Here is a 23765-nt window from a genome sequence, read left to right as displayed (position 1 = left end):
ATACTTTGTAAATTTGTAAATTAAGATTTGTTTGGTGCTTAAGGCTTAAGTATTTTTTAAGATATACATCTCAAAAATGACTGATTCCTGTCTTACATTTCATAAATAATTTAAGGGAAACCAATTTGCCAAGTGGATATTGTCAAGAAATAGGATATTATCAGTTTTTAACATTTACTGTAAAGTCTCTGCTGTAATTGATGTCTTTATTTTTTTTTAGTGTGTGTATTGGGTTTTTTTTTTCTTTATTTGAGTTCATTTCTTATGTATTAAGTGCCCCGGCAGATAAACTTAGCAAAGATAGAAGCAATTTCCAGGAAGTTTGGCACCGAGCACTCAGATATTAGATAACAAGAATTGACGTTACCTTTTATTTAACTAGAATGTTAACCTGAAGGAACTCTGTCACTAAATACTATAGTATATTTATAAGCCACCACTGAATGAATCTGATGATATACTGTTGAGAGTTGACATGCTTTTCCATTGTCTCTGGCAGGACAGATCTGTGGATTTTTAGCATAGAACCAAAACCAGAACCTTGGTCTCTTGAACATTTGCTAGCTCTATTCCGAGTCCGTGTCAGAGATTTCTTATGTTGAAAAATAGTTGGTAGATTATGGATGGATTAGTGAAAAGCCATTTCCACTCAAACAGTGTTTTAATGATGATGAATCATTAATGCTTTTGTTTGAAGACCAAGGAAAGCATCATTCAGCAATGAATACTTGTTTTCTTCACATAATAAAAATGTGTGGATCTCTATAGCTGATTTGAGTCAGTTTTCCTTCCTTCTTTTCAGTCTGTTAAAGGTTGATTTGTCATACTGTGGGGTGAGAGAGCAAGAGACCAAGCATTTAGTTAATCCTTCAGCTTTTAGTTGCTTTTCTAACTTTCCCCCCACCTTTCCCTTCAATGAATATTAAAGAACTTTGATGACATAGTTCAGAGCACGATATGCCGTTAGCCAAAAGGGTATGTCTCCAGTGGTCTGAAGCCACTAGTGGCCCTGGAAATTTGATGAAGGGTTGTTGTGGGTCAGAATAAACTTAGTGAGGGTTTTTTTTGTTATTGTAACTGTTATTTTTAAAAATACTAACAATACTATGTCTATAAAAGTAAACATTGTTTCATTCAAGGATATTTGGTGGGGTAGTCAGTGTCAGATTGCTTTGCTCACCAAAACATGGTTTCATTATATTTGCATTTAGAAGAATTTATTATTAATTGCTGATTATTAGTAATGAGTTTTGGAGGAAAGAATATAATTTTGTCCCTATTTCCAACAACTTTTGTTAGGTGCTTTTGAATCAATTCTAGCTTGTTAAAATACCATGTAGCAGTATAATTGCCTATAAAGGATTTTTTGGCTGTAAACTTTGTTGAAGCACCTTGCTACGTCTTTCTCCCACACATCCATCTATTGGATGAGTGTAAACTGCCAATCTTTCACATGGTAGTGGAGACTTAACCAATTTCCCCACTAGGTTCACACCACATAAGTAATCCCAAATCTACTAGCATCTGTAGAGGCCATGTAGCAGTGACTTAGAGAGCTCAGCATATCTAACGATTAGATGATTGGAACTTGTTGCCAAGGTTTTAGTCACTCTTGAGGCTGCTTAACAATTAATAATCCAGAACGTAGGATTATTGTGAGTAGCATGTACGAGTGTTAACACATTTTTGCAAAAAAAAAAAAAAAAAAAAAAAAGTCTGCTCCATTTTTGTTAATTGCTGTAAGAAAGACTGGCTGCATACTCATTTATTGGCTCAGTGATTAATGACTCAAGGTATATTAAATCTGATTTGCAATACTCAATAGATCATTTAAAATAATTTGCTAGCCTTTTAATCTGTGGCTGTAATCAAATCACCCTTAAATTTCTGGCTTCTCGATATAGTTTGCCGAACACAAGAGACTCCTCCTTCTCTGTCTCGGAACTTGTTAACTAACTCTTGTGTGTCAATGGTCAAAGCTTGTCCACACACATGACTTACGACAACCTGCCTTCCCTTTGACCTTCATAACAGCCCCAAGGGCTCTACAATCTCTAGTACTCAGCTGCACAGGCCCTGTTGATTCATAGCCTCTGCACTCTTCTAAGCTTCCTTTTGTAATTAAAGACAAAGATTAGAGGAAATGTTAAGACATAAAGTAAAAAAAAACAATAAGGCTACTTGTCATGCCCCTGTTTTCCAGCTCTAGCAATATCAACTCTTACCCTCATGTGTCATAACTTCATCTGCTGCTGCCCTTCCATGTTATTACTATTTATTATTAATTTTTCTTCTATTATTTTGATGCAGATGTCAAGCATAGTACTATTTCACCCAAAATATTTCAGTATATATTTATAAGTGGGAGTTGTAGCAGGCATGATTGGTTTTCCCTTGAAAAGCTCTGCTAACAAGGTTAGCATTTAGCTGTTATGTGGGAACTTTAATTTTGGGGAAATTTCTCACCATTGTAATGGAAAAAATGTAGTTCATTATGCCTAAAATGTTTGTATAGGAATTTCTAGTAGCCTAATGGGTAAAGAAAGAGATAGGTAGCCTTGTCTTGTGTGATTTGTTGTTGTTATGTGCCGTCGAGTCGTTTGTGACTCATAGTGACCCTATGTACAACAGCCCTAAACCCCACTCTATCCTGTGCCAATCGTATGGCCTCTGACACACCCATCCCGATTACCCCAGTAATCCACCTCATAGAGGGTCTTCCCCTCCTGTGCTGTCCCTCTACTCTACCCAGCATGATGTCCCTCTCCAAAGACCTGTCTCTCCTTGCAACATGTCCAAAGTATGTCAGACGAAGCCCCAGAATCTTTGCCTCCAAGGAGTAGCCTGGTTTAACCCTCTCTAGGATGAATCTGTTTGTTTTCTTTGCAGTCCATGGTACATTCAATACTCTTCTCCAGCACCACAGCTCAAAGGCGTCAATTCTCCTTCTGTCCTCCCTAGTCATTGTCCAGCTCTCTGATGTATAACAAGTAACTGCAAAGACCATGGCCTGTATCAGGCGCACCTTCGTCTCCAAAGAGACACCGTTACTCTTGAGTACTTTAGAGAGGTCCCTAACAGCAGACTTTTCCATCGCAATACGTTTTTTGATTTCCTGGCTGCTGGTGCCAAGAGTGTTGACTGTGGAGCCGAGCAAACTGAAGCTGTGAACAATCTCAGTCTCTTCACCATCCATCCTGATGCTGCCAGTTGGTCCAGTGGTGAGAATCTTTGTCTTCTTGACATTGAGCCTCAGTCCATACTGAAGCCTGCAGTCCTTGACCCTCTGCAGTAAGTGCATGAGGTCCTCCTCAGTTTCAGCGAGCAAGGTTGTGTCATCTGCATAACGCAGATTGTTGATAGATCTTCCACCAATCGTAACGCCAAGCATCTCCTCATAGAGCCCAGCCTCTCGGATAATCTGCTCTGCATACAGGTTGAAAAGGTTATGGACATAGGACACATCCCTGGTGCACACCCTTCCCAATTTTGAACCATTCAGTGTTGCCCTGCTCTGTTCTGACGACTGCCTCTTGGTCCAAGTATAGGTTTCGCATTAGAACGATTAAATGTTCTGGGATTCCCATTCTTCTCAGAGTCAGTCACAGTTTGTTATGATCCACTCAGTCAAATGCCTTTGCATAATCAATGAAACACAGATAGACATTCTTCTGGTATTCTCTGCTTTCAGCTAAGATCCATCTAACATTGGCTACAATATCCCTAGTACCACGACCCCTTCTAAACGCAGCCTGGACTTCTGGCAGTTCTCTGCTGATGTACTGTTCCAGTCGTTTTTGGATAATCTTCAGTAGAATCTTGCTTGCATGTGAAATCAATGCTATTTTTCTGTAGTTTCCATACTCAGTTGGGTCACCCTTCTTTGGAATGGGAACAGTCAGTTGGCCAAGTGGTTGTTCTCCAGATTTCTTGGCACAGCTTGGTGAGAACATCCAGGGCAGCATCTGTTAGCTGAAATATGTCAATCGGTATACCATCTATTCTGGGGGCCTTATTTTTTGCTATTTCCTTCAAATCAGCTTGAAATTCTGCCTTCATCACCATAGGCTCTTGCTCAAATGTTATTTCATTAAATTCTTCTATATCTGCCAATTCCTTTCTATACAGTGACTCAGTATATTCCTTCCATCTTCTTTTGATACCTCCTGGATCATTTAACATTCTGCCCAAAGCATCCTTGATTGTAGCAACTCGAGGTTTGAATTTGTTCTTCAGTTCCTTGAGCTTAAAAAATGCTAAACGAGTTCGGCCCTTTTGACTTTCTGATGACGACCTGTGTGATTTACAGCCTCTAAAAATCTTCTGGAGGTTCAGCTAGGAGTCAAATCTGTAGTTATAGGTAGGACTCATACCTAAAAAAAAAAAGTCCCCAAAATTCCTTAATGTATAATATTAATTCATTGCTTACATTTCTAATTTCTCATAAATGCCTTTCTCAGCAATTTTTTTTGGAACAAATCTGTCATCACAGTGGTTGTCCGTCTAAATCTATAGATTCCCACTCAATTTCTCTTCTTTCCGCCATGCCTCTGCAAAATTTATGTATTAGAGGAACTGAGTAATTTATCATGCAGAGTTTAGTTTTACCAACATGGTGTAGATTAACATTTTTTAAAAAATAAATTAGTCATAGGTTCTAGAGACTTCGCAAATGGGTTTCTGAAAGGCTAATGTTTTCATGTGGCCTAAGGATATGTCTTAATTTCCGTTTGATTAACGTTTGCCAAGCACTTTGAGGTTCTTGGATGAAAGAATCATCTCTGACAATCAATATCTTTATTTTCATTAGCATGAGACTGGATCTTCTGACATGTGGAATTTGACTCATACTTTAGAGAATCCAATAAAAAATACATTGTGTTCATTACCTGCTGTTCAGGTACTATTCTCTGAGCTGAAGTTGATTTGAATTATCTTGGGTTTGGATATTGCCATGGTGACAAGATGTCATGATATAGTGAGAAATACAGTTTATTTTTAGTCTATCTAAATATTTTATGAGACTTTACAACTTAAAATAGAAAACACTAGAACCCTGCTAAAAACTGTGTATGCCTGCATGCACTGATTTGCTATTCAAAGAGTCTAGTGCTTCAGTAGCTAAATTCTAATTAGTGAATTCCTAAGTTCTTCTTAATACTATAGAAATAATTCAAGCCCAAGGGTCCAATATAGTTATTATAGGTGACATTTAGAAATTTGTCATTGGATATTTAATAAATATTTAGAATATAGACGACTACATTTCTCTTTTTTATTGTGACTGCAACCTCACTTTTCCATTCCCAGCACAGCAGATCATATGATTATCTGATTTCAAAGTGGCCAATGCCAATCCATCTCAGCTTGCTAATACCTAGTATCTCAATCTTTATGGGTTCCAGTTCATTTTTTATAATGTCCAAATTTTCAACATTAGTACTTTATACATTCCATGTTCCAATTATTAGTGGATGTTTACAATTGCTCCTCCTCATTTTTTAGTGTCTTCCAATATGAGAGTTCAGCTTTCAGTGCCATGTCTAATAGTCTAACTGTATTCTTTCATTCATAGGGTTTTCCAAGGCCTGTTATTTTTCAAGTGGAGGCCAGTCCTTCTTCCTAGTCCATCTTAATCTGGGAACTCCGCTTTAGTGCAGCATCAAATAGACAAGTACTTTATACCTAAGAGCAGAGGAAAGACAAGTAAACATATATGTATCTAAGCCTTTAAGAGCAGCAACATGAAAAATACTTACCCAATACAATAAACTGACAGAGCAAACTATAAGGACAAGCAAACATACAGATATCATGGTGTGGGTGGAAGGATCTCCTGCCTCAAGGCAGTGGCACAAAGTCCAGAAAACCTGGGGAGTTTCAGGTATGGGTCATCAGTGAGCACTTAGGTCTCCTGTGGTGAGGCAGGGCCATGAGGCAAGACCCAGAGGTTCACAGGCCTTGGTCTGCAGTGGGCATGTCATTCTCCCTTGGCAGGGATAGATCAGTTCTAGATCTATCCTGAAATACAATGCAGTTGATGACATGATACTATTCATAAACCAAGAAAGATCTGTAAATATAACTGTCACTCAAATATATACACCCACAACTAAAGTCAAAGAGAAGGAAATAGAAGATTTCTACCTACTTGATTGAACAAGTAACCAAGACTTGTTAGTAATAATTGGTGACTGGAATGCAAAAGTTGGGAACAAGGAAGAAGAGCATAGTTGGAAGCTATGAACTTGGAGACAGAAAGGAAGCTAGAGTTAGAATCTTGTACAGTTATTTATTCATTGCAAATACCTTTTATAAAAAACACTAACCGTGACTATACACATGGACCTTACCTGATGGATTACACAAGAATCAGATTGATTACATCTTTGGAAAGAATTGTTGGAGAAGCTCAATATCAGCTGTGAAAACCAGGCCAGGTACTGACTGTGGAACAAATCATCAACTACTCATGTGCAAGTTCAAATTGAAGTTAAGTAAAATGAAAACAAAGTCACAAGAACAAAAATATGACCTCTCCCCACATGAATTTAAAAACCTTCTTAGGAACAGGTTTGAGGCTTTAAACACTAATGAACAGAGACCAGATGAGCTGTAAGATGACATCAAGGATATCATCCGTGAAGAAAGCAAAAATGTCATTACAAAGACAGAGGAGGAAGAAAAGACCAAGATGGATGTTAGAAGAGACTCTCAAAAGTGTACTAGAATGCTGAGAAGCAAAAAACAAAAGGAAGAAATAACAAAGAGTTAAAAAGGGTAATTTGCAAATACAAAGTGAAGTATAACAATGAAATGGCACAGCTGGAGTCAGAAAATCAAAAGGGAAGAACTCAACATTTTTCAAACTGAGGAAACTGAAGAACAAATTCAAGCCTCAAATTCATTTTCAGTACCGAAAGATATTGTTCTGTTGTTATGTGCTGTTGAGTTGACCACAACGCATAGTGACCCTGTTCATAATAGTTCCAAATCTTGCTCTATCCTGAGCCAATCTCATTGCCTCCAACACACCTACCTACATTACCCTACTTATTATGTCAATCCATCTCCTCCAGGTTGTCCCTCTCTTGTGCTGTCCCTCTACCTTTTCAAGCATGATGTCCTTCTCCAAGGACTGGTCTCTCCTTGTAACGTGACAGGACAAGGAACAAGGAACTCTGGTGACAAAGTCTGTAGGAAATTTTATATTTCCAATGGGCAAAATCTTGAATGAGACAGGAGGCATCAGAAGAAAGTGGAAGGAATAGAATGCATGGAGTCAATGTACCAAAAAGAATTGGCTGACACTGGTTGGTCAAGAACCAATGGTAATAAAGGAAGTTCAAAGTACCCTGAAGACATTGCCAAAATATAAGGCCCTAGTAATTGTTGGGATACTAATTGAGGTATGTCAACAAACATACTGCCATAAATGTGCTCACCAGGTTGTGCCAAGAAACCTGGAAGGCAGCTACCTGGTCAGCTGACTGGAAGAGAGCCGTATTTCTTTCCATTCCCAAAAGAGGTAACCCAACAGAATGTGGAAATTATCAAACAACAGCATTAATATCACATGCAAACAAAATCTTGCTGATGATTATCCAAAACTGTCCAGCATAATACATCAACAGAGAACTGCCAGAAAGGCAATCCAGATTTAGAAGAGGTCATGGCACTAAGGATGTTGCTGCAGAATTAAAACTATACAGACCCGAGGAGCTCTGGTGATGTTATCCATAGGGAATTGTGTTGTCAGCCCACAGGCTGGTGGCTAAACAGCAGACCCATGAGAGAAAGATGGGAAGCCTCCTACTTTGAGATTTATAGCCTTGGAAACCCAATGGAGAGTCAACAGTGGGTCAGTCCTGAGTCCATGATAATCAATTGAGTTGACACTCAAGGATTTTAAAATCTAAAAATTATAGTCAAGGACAATACAAAATTAAAACCAGAAATCTCACTTTAGTGTACTGGACATCTTCCAGACAGGATTGTGGTAGATTTATGAGATAAAAATTATCAGGTGCTGCTGAAGGAGATAAGGAAGACCTGAATAGAAAAGAATTTCTTGTTCAAAATCCCTAGCCCTGAGAGAGATGCAAATCAAGACGACTATGAGATATCATTTCACTCCAGTAAGACTAGCAAAATTTAACAGAACAGCAAGCAACAAATGCTGGCGAGGTTGTGGAGAGACTGGAACCCTTATTCACTGTTGGTGGGAGTGTAAAATGGTGCAACCACTGTGGAAAACATTGTGGCGCTTTCTCAAAAAGTTGCAAATAAAGATACCATTTGACCCAGCAATTCCACTACTGGGAATATACTCTAAAGAGACCATAAATGACATCCAAGTAGATATATGTATACCCATGTTTATCACGGCTTTGTTTACAATAGCAAGGAGTTGGAAACAACCTAAATGCCCATCAACAAACGAATGGGTAGAGAAGCTGTGGTATATTCGCACAATGGAATACTATGCTGCATTGAAACACAAGGAACTCATGCAATATTATTCAAAATGGGTGACCCTGGAGGACATTATGCTGAGTGAGGTATCTCAGTCACAAAGGGACAAATGCTATATGGTGCCACTGTTGTAGAATGAGGCTGGCATTGGGGTGGGGGTAAGACTGAGAAAAACTGGATGAAATATGTTTATGGCATTGAAGTCTATCGGGGAGAGAATAGTCTAAAAGTATTATATTTTAGGGCATTATTTTTATCGTAGGAGTATGCAATGAGGGTTGCAGAGTGGATTATATTTGGGGGTGGGGAGGTGCGGGGGGGGGTTTGTGTACCAATGAGGGAGTTTTTCTTTTGCTTTTCAAGGAGAGGAGCAAATGGGGTGGGGGTGGGGGGAGGGGTTTGTGCGGGGGAGAAGGGTGCAGCAATGAATGAATGGAATTCCAAAATCTCTGTAGATGTTCAATGAAATGAAAAATAAACAAACTAAATTACTAATTAAAGAAAAAGAATTTCTATGTTCTTGGTTTGGAAGTTTGAATATTAGTATGTTTGTACACCCCAAAACTGTTTATAGATTCAACTCAGCCCTGATCAGAATTCTAATAGCCTTCTTACTGAAATTGGGGAAAAAAATCCTCAAGTTTAGTTGGAATGGTGAGAGGTCTTGAATGGCTGTGGTAATTTTGAAGAAGAGCAAAGTACGAAGACTCCCTCCCTCATATCAAAACAGCTTTGTACTAGTATTTTTATAACAGAGTTGCATAGCAATGGAATAGAATTGGCAGGTTCAGAAATCAAGTGGCACATATATGGTCAGCTAATATTTGACTAAGAGTGCTAAGGCTGTGTAATGAGGAAGGAACATTTCAATTATGCTAGAGAAATTAAAATTTCCACATGCAAAAAAAAAAAAAAAGAAGAAATCAGGTTCCAGACTGCACACCATATATTATTCAGGTATATATAATTTTGTGCCATATGGCCTGTTTCTCCTCCCTCTCTGAGAGTTTGTAAGTTTTAAAAAGGGAAATAAAAAACTCTTATCATAGAATCTTCTGAAAAGATAAATGAGAAGCAGTCCTATTTCTTAGCAAAATTTTGATTCATTACTTTCTTAAAAGAAAGCTCACATTCCTTATGGCAGCATGAATGTCTACCTCACCTCGCGTCTGAAGGCTTTGTGTCTCTTCAGGGTATCTTCCATAGTACCTCAGTTGTAAGCGTTTGCAGATTTTCCCACACCAACTATGTTTGCTTGACCTTTAGAATTGGCCCAGTTCTTAACCTTTAAGTGAAGTAACCTGTGATAAAATGGAGTTAACATTTTTTTCCCCTGCATAAAATAATCCTTTCCCCCACCCCACCGCTTGCCTGTGGCATTTCCTTTTTATTTTTTCCCTTATGCAGGATTTTATCTATGGAGATTTTTTGGCAAAGAAAATCAAAACAAGCCAAAACCCCCAACTTGTGCAAAAGGCCTTTTAAAATGTTGCTTAAAACTGGAAAAGAGTAATTCTGGGAATTAATGTGCTCAAACTCTTTTAAAATGTGAAGAAAATAAAACTACTAGTTTACAAGTATGGCGGCTCTGAGAAGTAATATTTGAACTGAGATTTGAATAAGAAAAATTCTAATAACACAGCGTAGTGGTAGGAGGATACAATTAGGCCAGATGTTTTTGGGTCTTGACTTTACAGTTTAACTATCATGTATGTCATCTTGACTTATAGTTAGAAAATACTGTAATGAGATGAGAATTTAAAATAATTGTATGCAATTCCTTAAAGTTAAAATTGAAATAATTTCCCAGATTCAGCTGAAAAGATTTATCATAATGATTTCAAAATAATACTTTGATCTGAAAAAGCTTGTTGTAAGAGTAAAAACTTAAGAAATTAATTTTATGTGAATATGAAAAGGCAACTTTCTATTGAAGTTGTGATATGTTTTTTACCAAAAAGTTTTTAGCAGTCCACCCAAAATCAACTCCTCTTCCTGGCTATGGAGTGCTAAATTATGATGTGTTCTGTTCTGTTGAATTGAAACTGACTGACAGCCAATCCTCCAGTGAGTTTTCAGAGGCAGGAAACTGCGTAAGAGGAGTTCGCCCTCATCTTTCTTCTACAGAGCAGCTGGTGGATTTGAACCATGTGCCTTTGATTGACAGTGCAACTTCTTATATAGTTATCTACATATATACGTCTACATACATATCCATAGTTATTGTCAAGTGTCATAAAGTTGAGTACAACTCATAGCGACCACATGAAGAGCAGATTGGAGCCCTATCTTATCCTGTGCCACCCTCATCATCTCAGACACACTTGAGCCTATTACTGCAGTCACTAGGTCAGCCCATCTCTTTAGGGAGTCTTTCTCTCTTTCACTGACCCCCTACCTTTCTAAGCATAAAGTTCTTTTCTAGGAATAGCCTCTCCTAGCAACATGCCCAAATTATGTGAGATGAAACGTTGCCGTCCTTGTTTCCAAGGAGCATTCTGGCTGTGCTTTTCCTAAGACATAACTGTTCTTTTGGCAGTCCATGGGATATTCAGTATTCTTCTTCACCACAACTCAAAGGCATTAATTCTTCTTCCATCATCCTTATTCACTACTCAGCTCTCAGATGTGGTGGTATTGTTGTTGTTATGTGCTGTCAAGTTGCCTGCGACTGATAGCGACCCTATGTACAACAGCCCTAAACCCTGCTCTATCCTCTGCCAATCTTATTGTCTCTGACACACCTACCCCCATTACCCAGTCAATCAATCCATCTCATCGAGGGTCTTCCTCTCTTGCACTGTCCCTCCACCCTCCTAAGCATGACGTCCCTCTCCAAGGACTAGTCCTGCCTTGCAATATGTCCAAAGTATGTCAGATGAACCGTCACAATTCTTGCCTCCAAGGAACAGCACAGAATCCTTGCCTACAAGAAGCAGCAGGGTCTCACCTTCTCTAGGACGAATTTGTTTGTTTTCTTAGCAGTGCATGGTATGTATATTCAATACTCTTCTTCAGCACCACAGCTCAAAGGCATCAATTCTCCTTCGATTATCCCTTATCATTGTCCAGCTTTCTGATGTGTAGTAAGTAATTGCAAAGACCATGGCCTGGATCTGGTGCATCTTAGTTTCCAGACTGACATTGTTGCTCTTCAGAACTTTGGAGAGGTCTCTGGTAGCAGCCTAATGCAATTTGTCTTTTCATTTCCTGGCTGCTAATACCAAGAGTGTTGATTGTGGAGCTAAGCAAACTAAATCTGTTAACAATCTCAATATCTACTCTATCTATCATGATGCTGCCAATCAGCCCAGTGGTGAGAATCTTTGTTTTCTTGATGCTGAGCTTCAGTCCATATTGAAGGCTTCAGTCCTTTACCTTCTGCAGCAAGTGCTTCAGGTCCTTCTCAGTTTCAGCAAGCAGGGTTGTGCCATCTGCATAACGCAGATTGTTGATGAGTCTACCTTCAATTCTGATGCCATATTTCTCTTCATAGAGCCCCGTCTCCTGGATAATCTGTTCCACATATAGATTGAAAAGGCATGGAGATAGGACACATACCTGGGATACACTCTTCCCATTAGCACGATTAAATGTTCTGGGATTCCCATTCTTCTCAGAGTCAGCCACAGTTTGTTGTGATCTATACAGTCAAATGCCTTTGCATAGTCAGTGAAAAACAGACATTTCTTGGTACTCTCTGCTTTCAGCCAAGATCCATCTAACATAAGCTACGATATCCCTAGTACCATGGCCTCTTCTAAACCCAGCCAGCACTTCAGGTAGTTCTCTGTTGTTGTGCTGTTCCAGTTGGTTTTGTATAATCTTCATTGGAATCTTCCTTGCATGTGATATCAATGATATTGTTCGATAATTTCCAGACTCTGTTGGGTCACCTTTCTTTGGAATGGGAACAAATATAGATATCTTCCAGTCAGTTGGCCAGGTGGTTGTCCTCTTAATAGCAAGTGATTGAAAAACCATGGCCTGAATCAGGTGCACTTCAGTCTTTAGAGTAATATCCTTGCTCCTCAGTACTTTGGAGAGGTACCTGTCAGCAGACTTGCCCAATGCAATATAGCTATTAATCTCTTGACTACTGGTAACCAAGGGTGTTGCTTGTGTGTCAAAGTAAGATGAAATCAGTGACAATTTCAATCTTTTCTGCATCTATCATGATGTTCCTTATAGGTCTAGTGGTGAGGATTTTTTGTCTTCTTGATGTTGAGATACAATCCATATTGAATGCTGTAGTCATCGACTTGCAGCAAGTGTTTCAAGTTCTCTTCACTTCCCTCAGGCAAGGTTGTGTCATCCGCATAGTGCAGATTTTAGATGAATCTTTCTCCTATATTGATGCTACTTTCTTCTTCATAATATTCAGCTTCTCACATGATTTTCTCAGAAAATAGTATTTCAAAATTATTAGACTTATGCCGATTTATGTTTTTATTTCATTTTCGTATTACTAGTCAGTCTACTCTAGGATAAATTTTTTTAAAAAGAGACTTTGTTACTCTAGAAACTAGTATCTCATGATCTAATCAGATGTTTCATGTAGAGGTCAACTGACTTCTTTTTAAACAGGCTACTTAGTTCATGTGACAGAAATGTTGAACTAAAACCTTAACTCTGCGATTACTTCTGGATGTCCTCTACATTGTGCAAAGTCAATACCATAAAACGTTTTATTTGTACATTAAAAATGATAATCTGACCTTTTTTTCATATAGTGAACTCTTACATTTAGTTTTCTATTATAGTATTTAGTTGAAAAAGATTAAAGTATTAGAAACTCAGTATCAGTTGAAAAGTAATTAGAACTGAAAAAATATATATAGTGATTGAGATAATTCTTAGATGTGAAAAATTTTGTATTTATATAATTTTTTACCTCTGTTTATTATGGTCATTCAAAAGAATGGAAAGTTTATTCAGTTAGAAAATACTGTGATGAGATGAGAATATATTATAGGGAATAATGGAAAGTCCCTCAAGTTTTTAGTCCATCTTTAAAATGGTTTTGTTAATTCAGGAACTTAAAAATGCTCTCTATATTCTCTATAGTCTTTTGTGTGACTGGATAATATCCATATGCATACAAGAAGTCCAGTGAATACCATTATCATTCAAATATATGCACCAAAAACCAGTGCCAAAGAGGAGGAAATACAAGATTTCTACCAACTTTTGCTTTAAGAAATCGATCAAACATGCAAGCAAGATACATTAATAATAATGGGTCTGGAATGCAAAAGTTGGGAACACAGAAGGTTCAGTAGTCGGAAAACATGGAATTGGTGACAGAAATGAGGCTGGAGATAGAATGATAGAATTCTGTACAATCAATGATTTATTCATTGCAAATACCTTTTATAAGAAACATAAACGCAGGTTATAAACATAGATTTCACCTGATGGTAGTCACAGGATTACATCTGTGGAAAGAATCGTTGGAGAAGCTCAATATCAGCTGTGAAAACCAGGCCATGTGCTGATTGTGGAATGGACCATCCTATTCCTATGTAAGCTCAAGTTGAAGAAGGTTAAAGAAAATCCACAGGAACCAAAATTTGACCTCGAGGCTAACCCACCTGAATTTCACAACCATCTAAGGAACATGTCTCAGTCCTTGAACACTAACGAATGAAGACCAGATGAGCTGTGGGAGGATGTCAAGAATATCATCCAGGAAGAATGCAAAAAGTTATTACAAGAGGAGGAAGAAAAGACCAAGATGAATGTCAGAAGAGACTCTGATATTGCACTAGAGCACTGACAAGCCAAAGCAAAGGGAAGAAATTAAGGAGCTGAGTGAATAGGAGATTTCAAAGGGCAGCTAAGAGAGACAAAGCAAAGTAGTATAATGAAGTGTGCAGAGGGTTGGAGTCAGAAAATCAAAGGGCCAAACTCAACATTTCTTAAGCTGAAGGAACTGAAGAAAAATAAATCAGCCCTCAATTTGCAATACTTAAGGATCCTGTGAGCAAAATATTAAATGATTCAGGAAGCATTAAAAGAAGATAGAAGCAGCATAGAGTCATTGTACCAAAAAGAATTAATTAGCTGACTCAGAAAAATTTCATGAAACAATGTATGATCAAGACGCAATGGTGATGAAGTTCAAGCTGCTCTGAAGGAATTGGCAAAAATCAAGGCCCTAGAAATTGATGGCATACCAGTTGATATATTTCAACAGATGCTGCCCTGGATGCGCTTACCAGGCTGTGTCAAGAAATCTGGAGGACAGCTACCTGGCCAACTGACTGGAAAGATCTGTTTTTATTCCCATCCCCCCAAAAGTTGATCCAACATAATGTGGAAATTATATATTTAAAAAAATCACAAATATCACACACAAGCTAAATTCTGCTGAAGATTATCCAAAAATGACTGAAACAGTACATTTACAGAGAACTACCAGAAATATAAGCCAGGTTTACAAGAGGCCAGTACATTAGAGACATTATTGCCAGTGTCAGATGGATCTTGGCTGAAAGCAGAGAGTATCATTGCTTCATTGACTATGCAAAGGCTTTGGCTGTGTAGATCACAACACATTGTGGCTAACCTTGGGAAGAATGGGAATCTCAGAACACTTGTTTGCGCTCATAAGAAACCTATTTTTGCACCGGGAGGCAGTCGTCAGAACAGAGCAATGAAACACTACATGGTTCAAAATTAGGAAAGGAGTGTGTCAGGGATACAACCTGTCTCCATAACTTTTCAGTTTGTATGTGGAACAAATCATTCAAGAGGCTGTACTTTATGAGGAGTGTGTAGCATCAGAATTGGAGAAAGACTCATGAACAACTTGTGTTATGTAGATGACACAACCTTGCTTGCTGAAACTAAGGAGGACCTGAAGCATTTGCTCCAGAAGGTCACGGGCTATAGTCTTCAATATGGATTGAAGCTTAACATCAAGAAGAAAAATATTCTCACCACTGTGCCAATTGGCAGGATCATGATAGAAAAGAGATTGAGGTTATTAACAATTTCAGCTTGCTCAGCTTCACAATCAACACTCTTGGCACCAGCAGTCAGGAAATCAAAAGATGAGTTGCTTTGGAGAAATCTGCTGTCAAGGACCTCTTCAGAGTGCTGAGGAGCAATATATCAGTCCAGAGACTAAGGTGCATCTGATCCAGGCTATGGTCTTCACAATTACATGATATGCATCAGAGAGCTGGGCAGTTATTAAGGATGATAGAAGAAGCATTGATGCCTTTGAGTTATGTTGCTGGAGAAGAGTCTTGAACATACTATGGATTGCCAAGAAAACAAACAGTTCTGTCTTGGAGAGGGTGATACCAAGTTTCTTCTTGGAGGCTAGGATTTTGAAGCTCTGTCTTACATACTTTGGGCATATGGCCAGGAAGGACTAGTCCTTGGCGAAAAACATCATGTTTGAAAGGGTGGAGGGACAGCCCGGGAGAGGAAGACCCTGGATGAGATGGATTGACACAATAACTAGGACAATGGAGGTAGGTGTGTCAGAGTCAGTTGAGACAGGCTTAGAATAGGGTAAGGTTCAGAGCTGTTTACATAGGATCACTATAAGTCACAGGCAACTTGACGACAGATAACAACATTCTTTTGTATCTCATTTAAAGATTATTGTGGAATTTTAGCTCTACAAAGTCTGGTCTTTTTAAAAAATATAAAGAATTAAAAAGTGTAAAATATATTTCCCCTGAGCATCTATCAATACCTTTCCTCCTTAGCATTTGGAACAGAGCCATGTTCATTTTTTTTTTTTTTTGAGAGAGTTTGTTTGTATGTGTGTCACACAACTATCCATTTTAGTTTGTGTATACTTTTTAGGAAAAAGGTGGTCTGTAGAAGGAAGATATACCTATAAAGTGTCAATTCCTTGCTTATGAGTAATAGAATATTTTCACCCTGCTTGAATCATTATTTTGTAAACTAAAATGTAACTGCTTTCACTTTTAAAATTTTTTGTTCTAAAAGTATAATTTCGACTATTAGTTACTTGTTTCTCTTCCTTGTTTGTTCATGTGTCAGAGCTCAGCAAATTCTGTGTTAATTAACAAGTGTTTGAAGACAGATAAAGAAAGTGACCACCTTAGCTTTGATTGTCTCCCTAAGAAGGCATCCAGATTTGGATTAGTTTTGATATGGTGGAGAGGGAATGGTGGTGCCTGCAGTTACTTTAAGAGGGAGTTAGAATTGCCAAAACCAAAGGTTTTGGTTAGAAATAGTAATTTCTGTTATGTGGTATTCTCTGTATAAACTTGACTGTTTTTCTTAATTACTGTTATTTATGATGGAAGTTTAAAAACTGCAAAGAGAATTTCATTAAGAATGTGGACACAGCCAGAGCCAAGGAAACGATCCATCTAGTTTTGGGATGAATCTTTAAATCCGTGATGTCTTTTGAAGTCTCATTTGTTGAAATAAAATTCCTTCAGTTTCTAACATGGTGAGGATGCGTATATATAAGACTGGATGCGTGAGAAAGGATTGCTGAGTATTAGAAATGGCTCTTTCAGGAATGTCTAAGTGTGTCCTAGCTACTAATGGTCCAAAAGATCTTCCACAGTATCCTTTATATTGATTGATAAATCTCTACCACCACCACCCCAGATGTCACCTTTTCCCATCCTGTACTTCTGAGACTTCTAAGTTCTTGCCACCATTACTATATCATAAATGAATTCACAGTGCTTACCAAACCCATAGTTCCTTCTATGGCTAACTCTTACACAGGGAGCTCTGCTGAGGAATCTTATTACTCTGATTCTCTGGCTAGGATTAGTGGGCCAGCAGGAGGCCTTTACCCAAGTTCAAGCTGTTATAGCTTGCTGGGTCACTGTCATGTGGCCTAGTCTCAGAAGTTTTACAGAGGCAGTACTATTTAACTGAACCATTCAGATGTTCTGTTTAGGTAATTACAGCTAAGAAGTATGAAGAAAGATAAACCAGAAAAGATTGGTGTAGACACATGAACAGTAACCATCCGTGAGGAATGGTGCCCTAAGGAGACCAGCAAATTCCTACCAGTGATCTTCTTGGACTTGCTTGAGAATCAGCTTTATACTACAGATTTTGTCTTTATAAAATATAGCACTTCTGTTTCTGTATCCTTTTGTTGCCCCTTTCAGCCCTTTGCAGTCATAGAGTTTTAATTAAAAAGGTATCTTTAAATGTCTGGAGAAGCCAGGAATAGGTGGACAAAGGAGTGAGGGGCCAGAGTTACATTTCAGGGCTAAGACATTGGGAATATGGACACCAGGCTCATCTTGCTCTGCTACCAGTAGTCTTAATCTTCTTCAATTTTTATAATAAAAACCAAGTTTAACTTTTTTTATTATTATTTTGTGTGTACCGTAAAATTGGATCTGACTGGTACAGGAGAAGATTATCCCTTCTTCTCCAGCAGAACATCTGGTGGATTCAAACACTCACCTCTGGGATTGCAGTGCAGCTTCTTGCCACTAGGCCACCAAAGCTTGCCAACAAGTTGAATTTTTTATTTATAAAGAAAATAACACAATTAATAGAAATTCAGTTTAGAGAGATTAAGAGGTTAAGTTTAAGAACCGAGACATAAATCAGTATTTGTACACCAGTATTCATAGCAGTGTTATTCACCATAACAAGAACATAGAAAAGCCCAAATGTCCATCAACAAACAAATGGGTTGAGAAATTATGGTACATTCACATGGTGGAATACTATGCAGCACTCAGGAGTAACAATTTTGAAAAATACTGCATAACATGGGAGAGACTGGAGAGTATTATGCTGAGTGAAGTAAATCAGTCTTATAAGGACAAATACTGCAGAAGACCATTATTGCAAAAATAAAAGGCTAACTACTAAGATGTGTATAGGTATCCAAAGATGGAATAGAGGTGGCTTGGGTGGGGGTGGGGCCGAAGCAGGAAAAATTTATGGAGTTACAGAGTTTAGTGGATAGGGGGAAAAGGTAAAGGAAATAGGAAAGATCCAGTGGGGATCTAAAAAGACAGGGTAAGAATGGGCATAAATGAATGATGATTTATGTTATAAAGCACAATCAATCTATGGGAATGGTCATAAAAACCGCAATGTGAATGAAAACCAAAGTCTAACAAAGAGGCCAAGTTTACCTTATTTAATTTTGTTCAAGAGAGTGTGATGAAAACATTTCAGAAGTTATGACCAATAATTACAGTAATTGCCTTCCTTATTTATCTTACTGGATTTTATTTTGTTGTTGTTGTTTCCTTATTCCCTATGTCTTTCCATATGAAGTTACGATGTTATGGATAGTATTGACTTTACTACTGTATCTGCTTCTCTCTTCAGCAGCAGCAAAAAATTCAAGCCTGTTCATGGAAACCAACCATAATGAATATGATGCATTGTGCTTCCTCTTAGTTCAGAGTTTCCTCCATATCTTTCAGTAATGGAATTACAGGAAAGAGAAGGTACAGTTGTACATGTTGCAGTTGTTATGTGCCTTTGAGTCGCTTGTGACTCATTGTGACCCTGTGTATAACAGCTATGAACCCTGCTCTATCTTGAGCCAGCTTCATTGTCTCTAACACACCTACCCCATGACTCCAGTCACTGAGTCAATCCATCTCGTCCAGGGTCTTTCTTGCACTGTTTTTCTTTACCCTTCCAAGCATAATGTCATTCTCCAAGGACTGACAGCTTCATTTATTTATGTTGGTTGTGTATGCCAATATGTGAGATTAAAAAGAAATAGTTGCATTGTCTAAGACATTCTCAAGTTCAGAGACCCTGAGCGTCCCCCTTTTATCTTTTTCTCCATTTGACCTCAGCCTATGTCTTCTGTGCAGACACCTACCACAGCTCTTTCCTCTTCTCTTGTGATCATAAAAATAGCAAAACTATCTAGCTACTTCCTCTTTATTATGCCTGTGTCTCTAAGAATCATGCTGAGTGAGCCATGTTCTTGCAGGCTGAGTCAATTTCTTTTAAATCTACTTAAGCATTATATTCCGTTTCCATGAACAAAATGTAACATACAAAATATGCCCAGTATGCATAATCACAATTCTCAGACCGTTTCTTCTGCGAAATCTCTACACAGTTTTTTCCTAAACAAGTATTTATTGGACACCTGTATGTTGACCAAGAGACAGTTGTTTGAACAGAACAAAGGGAAGTTGCATGGTTTAAATCAGGAAAGATGTGTGTTAGGGTTGATTGTTTCTCCTTACTTATTAAGATGGTATGCAGAGCAGATAGTCTGGGCAGCTGGACTCTGTGAAGAAGGTGACATCAGGATGGATGATAGCACAGGACAGAACAATTTTGTTCTGTTTTGTATATGGCTATTATGAGTTAGAACTGACTTGATGACATTTAACAACATTGACCTTATATGCCAAGCTTTTCATGATGTGATTCCTATATTTTCTTTTATTTCTTGTTCCACTGATTTTAAACTACCCATTACTTCTTACATTTCACAGCAGCCTGTCTTTTACTCATGCTGATCTGGAACGTGCTTCCCCAGTTTCCCCAGCTAACTGGTAGTCTCCTTTCTAGCCTGAATCCAGGTCCCTCATTCTCCAGAAGGCAGCTCTGGTGTTGCATAGACAGGGAGTTGTACTGCCAACACAAAGGCTGTGTCTTTCCGCCAGTTCAAATTCAATGACTCCTTTGGAGAAAGGGACGTTCTCCTCCCTGGCAGTGCACAGCTTCTGAAAAACAATGGAGAGTCAGCTATGATTCAGTTCTAGCTCAGTGACAATGAGTTTGAAAAACTACCATATGCTTCATTTGTGAGACTGGCATCTGCTAGGTTTCCATGGTACTTGTGCATATCCCCCCATGACATTTAGCTCATCATAATGACTGTTTGTGTATCTTAGACAGTATCTCATCCTTTAGGGGAAGTGCAATATATTTATTTTACTTTCTGCAATGCTGTAGAACAGATAAATATTTTTTACATGATAAATATTTTGTATATGATAAATATTTTGGTACCCAAACCAAACCAATTATGGTATAATGTCAAATAGAAAATCTTCCATATTCTCTAAGCAAGCTATGGTTGTACACAACACTATTTTACATTACTGGTGGTCTCATAGTGAGAAGCTACACTGCAATGCCAATGGCACATGGTTTGAATTCAACAGTTGCTGTGTGGGAGATGGATGGGCATTCTCCTTCTGTGCAATTTACTGTCTCTGAAAACCTGCTGGAGGGTCAGCTATGGGTCTATTCCAACTCAACAGTACACAAGAACAGCAAGAGCCATTTACATACATCTCCAGCAAGACCATTTCTAACATTTGCTGCAGCAGTATGTCAATCATGAATTACAGGCATACTGCTTAGGTATATACCCTTGTTGCTGATTTTGGCAGTGTGGTGAAATGCACTTGAACCGACCCTAATCTCAACCTCTGATGCGATTATGAAGACTTTGAATACAATGAACACATGCAGTGTGGTCCAGACCTGACCAAGTGGCATAGCCCTAGGAGATCCTCTAGTGCTTTAAGTAGAGAAGTTCAACAACAAAAATACCAAAACAAACAATCCCAGAGGCGAATGGTTCGAATCCACCAGATGCTCTGCCGGGGAAGGAGGGACAACCTCCTCCTGTACCAGTCAGATTAATTTGACGGTACATGCACACAAAAATAATAAAATTAAAAAAAAAATGCCAAAACAAAACAACACAAGCCAACCTTCATCAAAACCACTGCTATTGATTTTATTTCAAACTGATAGTGGCTTTATAAGACAAGGCAGAATTGCTCCATGGGATTTCCAAGTTTGTAAATCTTTATGGAAACTGGCTGCCCCATCTTTCTCTTGTAGAGCAGCTGGTGGCTTTAGAACCACTGGTTTTTGGTTACGGGTTACACATGTTAACCACTGTGCCTCATGGACACAGCCTTAAGGGGACCTAGTCTTAAGTGCAGCTGCCAGTGCAGACACTGTATCTCTAGAATCTAGACCTCCACCTACTTTAAAATAAAAACTAAAATAAAACTTCTACTATCAAGTTGATTCTGGCTCATAGCAACCCTCTATCAGGTGTCCAAGACTGTTTGCCCACCCTCTGTGAGTGGCTGGTGGATTTAAACCACTGACCTTTCAGCCCAATAGGTAATACTCAACATTGTTGTTGTTGTTATGTGCCGTCGAGTCGCCTGCGACTCATAGCGACCCTATGTACAACAGCCCTAAACTCCGCTCTGTCCTGTGCCAATCGCAATGTCTCTGACACTCCCGTCCCAATTATCCCAGTCACTGAATCAATCCACCTCATAGAGAGTCTTCCCCTCCTGCGCTGTCCCTCCACCCTCCCAAGCATGATGTCCCTCTCCAAGGACCGGTCTCTCCTCACAACATGTCCAAAGTATGTTAGATGTAACCTCAGAATCCTTGCCTCTAAGGAGCCACCCAGTTTAACCCTTTCCAGGACAAATCTGTTTTGCTAGCAGTCCATGGTATTCTCAGTACTCTTCTCCAGCACCACAGCTCAAAGGCATCAATGCTCCTTCTATCCTCCTTGGTCATTGTCCAACTCTCTGATGCGTAACAGGGATTGCGAAGACCATGGCCTGTATCAGACACACCTTAGTCTCCAAAGAGATACCATTGCTCTTCAGTACTTTGGAGAGGTCCCTAACAGCAGACTTTGCCATGGCAATGCGCCTTTTAATTGCTTCAGTAAATACTGGTTGAATGAATAAGGAAGTTTAGAGGAACAGACCTAGCTATATTTAAAGGAGTTATGGTTTGGCTTTTAGCAGCTTTGCAGATTTTACTTGTGCTGGAAACACAGCTTAGGGTTGAAGTTAGGGTGAGATGGAGCCAAGGAAAATGCTTTGCTTGAGAGACTTGGCATCCTGCTCTCCTACACTGACTGCCTACTAGGGAAAGAGTATGGGAAACAGTTGTGCAATAATAATGAAGTAGGCTTTTAGTCCTGATTATGTGCAGTTGTATCATTTATTACAGATTTAGTACATCATGTAAGACATTAGAGAGAGGGAAAGGAAAGAAAGAGAGACAAACAGATATGGAAAAAAGGTAAGATAAAAGTGACAGAGAGTTGGAAAGGGGTGTCTAGTGCTGGGTCTGGTGTGAGCCAGCTTTGTAATCTTGCTGTGCTTCTCTTGGAAATTTATTTTACTTGTTAATTAGGTGTTTGGATCAGGTAATCTTTATTTTTAGTTCTGAGATGTCATAATCCTGAACAGTGTCCGATTTAAAATATGACTTTTTTAAAATTCCTTGAGTATTTCCTAGATGTTAAAAGTTGGGTAAAGAGACAAATTGTAGGTGATATAGTTCAAGTACTCTGAATTAAGTTCAGACTCAGCGGTTGTTTGGCAATTAAGTTTCCATGGTGATTAATGTTGGGTTCTCATTCTCTTGATTGTGAAAAGTCAAATAGACAGTTGTAGAAAAATAAAGGAGCCAGTTTCTTTTCTTGCCTTGAACCAATTGCCATTGAATCCATTTCAATTAATGGTGACCCCATGCTGTTAGAGTAGAACTGTGGCACAAAGGGCTTTTAGTGTCTCATTTTTTTGAAGTATATCACTGGGCACTTGAGTGAACTCAAACCTCCAACCTTTGGGTAATAGCTAAGTGCTTATCTATGCACAACATCCAAGGCTAATTCCTAGAGCCATCACTATGACTTACATGAAAAGGAAGGGTCTCATTTATATAAAATAACAAAATTGAAACAAGGAGATTATTTTTTGGTTGATTTGTTATATTGTCAGTCTGTCCACATATATCTATCATTTATTTGCATGACAGAGTCTTTTTTTTTTTAAAGATAGCAAAGATGCAGTTATACTCAGCACATTTCTGTGAAGTCAGAACTCATTTCTGTGAAGTCAGCTGGGACTCCAGTGGAGTTTTGGAGGTTGTAAATCATATGGAAGGAGATTACTCATCTTTCTCCCACAGAGTCGCTGGTAGAGTCACACCACTAGAAAGGCACTGAAGATGTCATGTTGTTGTTGTTGTCATATGCCGTTAAATTGGAACCAACTCATAGCTAATGCTTCAGTGGGTTTTCAGAGGCTATAAATCACATGAGGGGAGATTGCCCATCTTTTCCCCAAGGAGTAGCTGATGGTTTTGAAGCCTTGGACAGCGTAACTCCCTACCACTAAGCCACCAGAGCTTCCCAAAGCTGTAACAGGGAGCAAAAATGTACAAGATGGGGGGGGGGAGGGGTTTGTGCGGGGAGAAGGGTGCAACAATGAATGAATGGAATCCCAAAATCTCTGTAGATGTTCATTGAAATGAAAAATAAA

General features: G+C 38.7%; 1 pseudogene; it reads left to right on the top strand.

Annotated features, from left to right (window-relative positions):
- The first annotated feature begins 957 nt into the window (after window positions 1-957).
- Window positions 958-23765, top strand: part of LOC102861132 — a 26942-nt pseudogene continuing 4134 nt past the window's right edge.

This window comes from Elephantulus edwardii, unplaced genomic scaffold (assembly GCF_000299155.1).
Source record: "Elephantulus edwardii isolate Elephantulus edwardi_28Jun2011 unplaced genomic scaffold, EleEdw1.0 scaffold00225, whole genome shotgun sequence".
NCBI classification, from domain to species: domain Eukaryota; kingdom Metazoa; phylum Chordata; class Mammalia; order Macroscelidea; family Macroscelididae; genus Elephantulus; species Elephantulus edwardii.
Note: the sequence above shows the minus strand (reverse complement) of the source record. Positions and strands in the feature narration are given on the sequence as shown.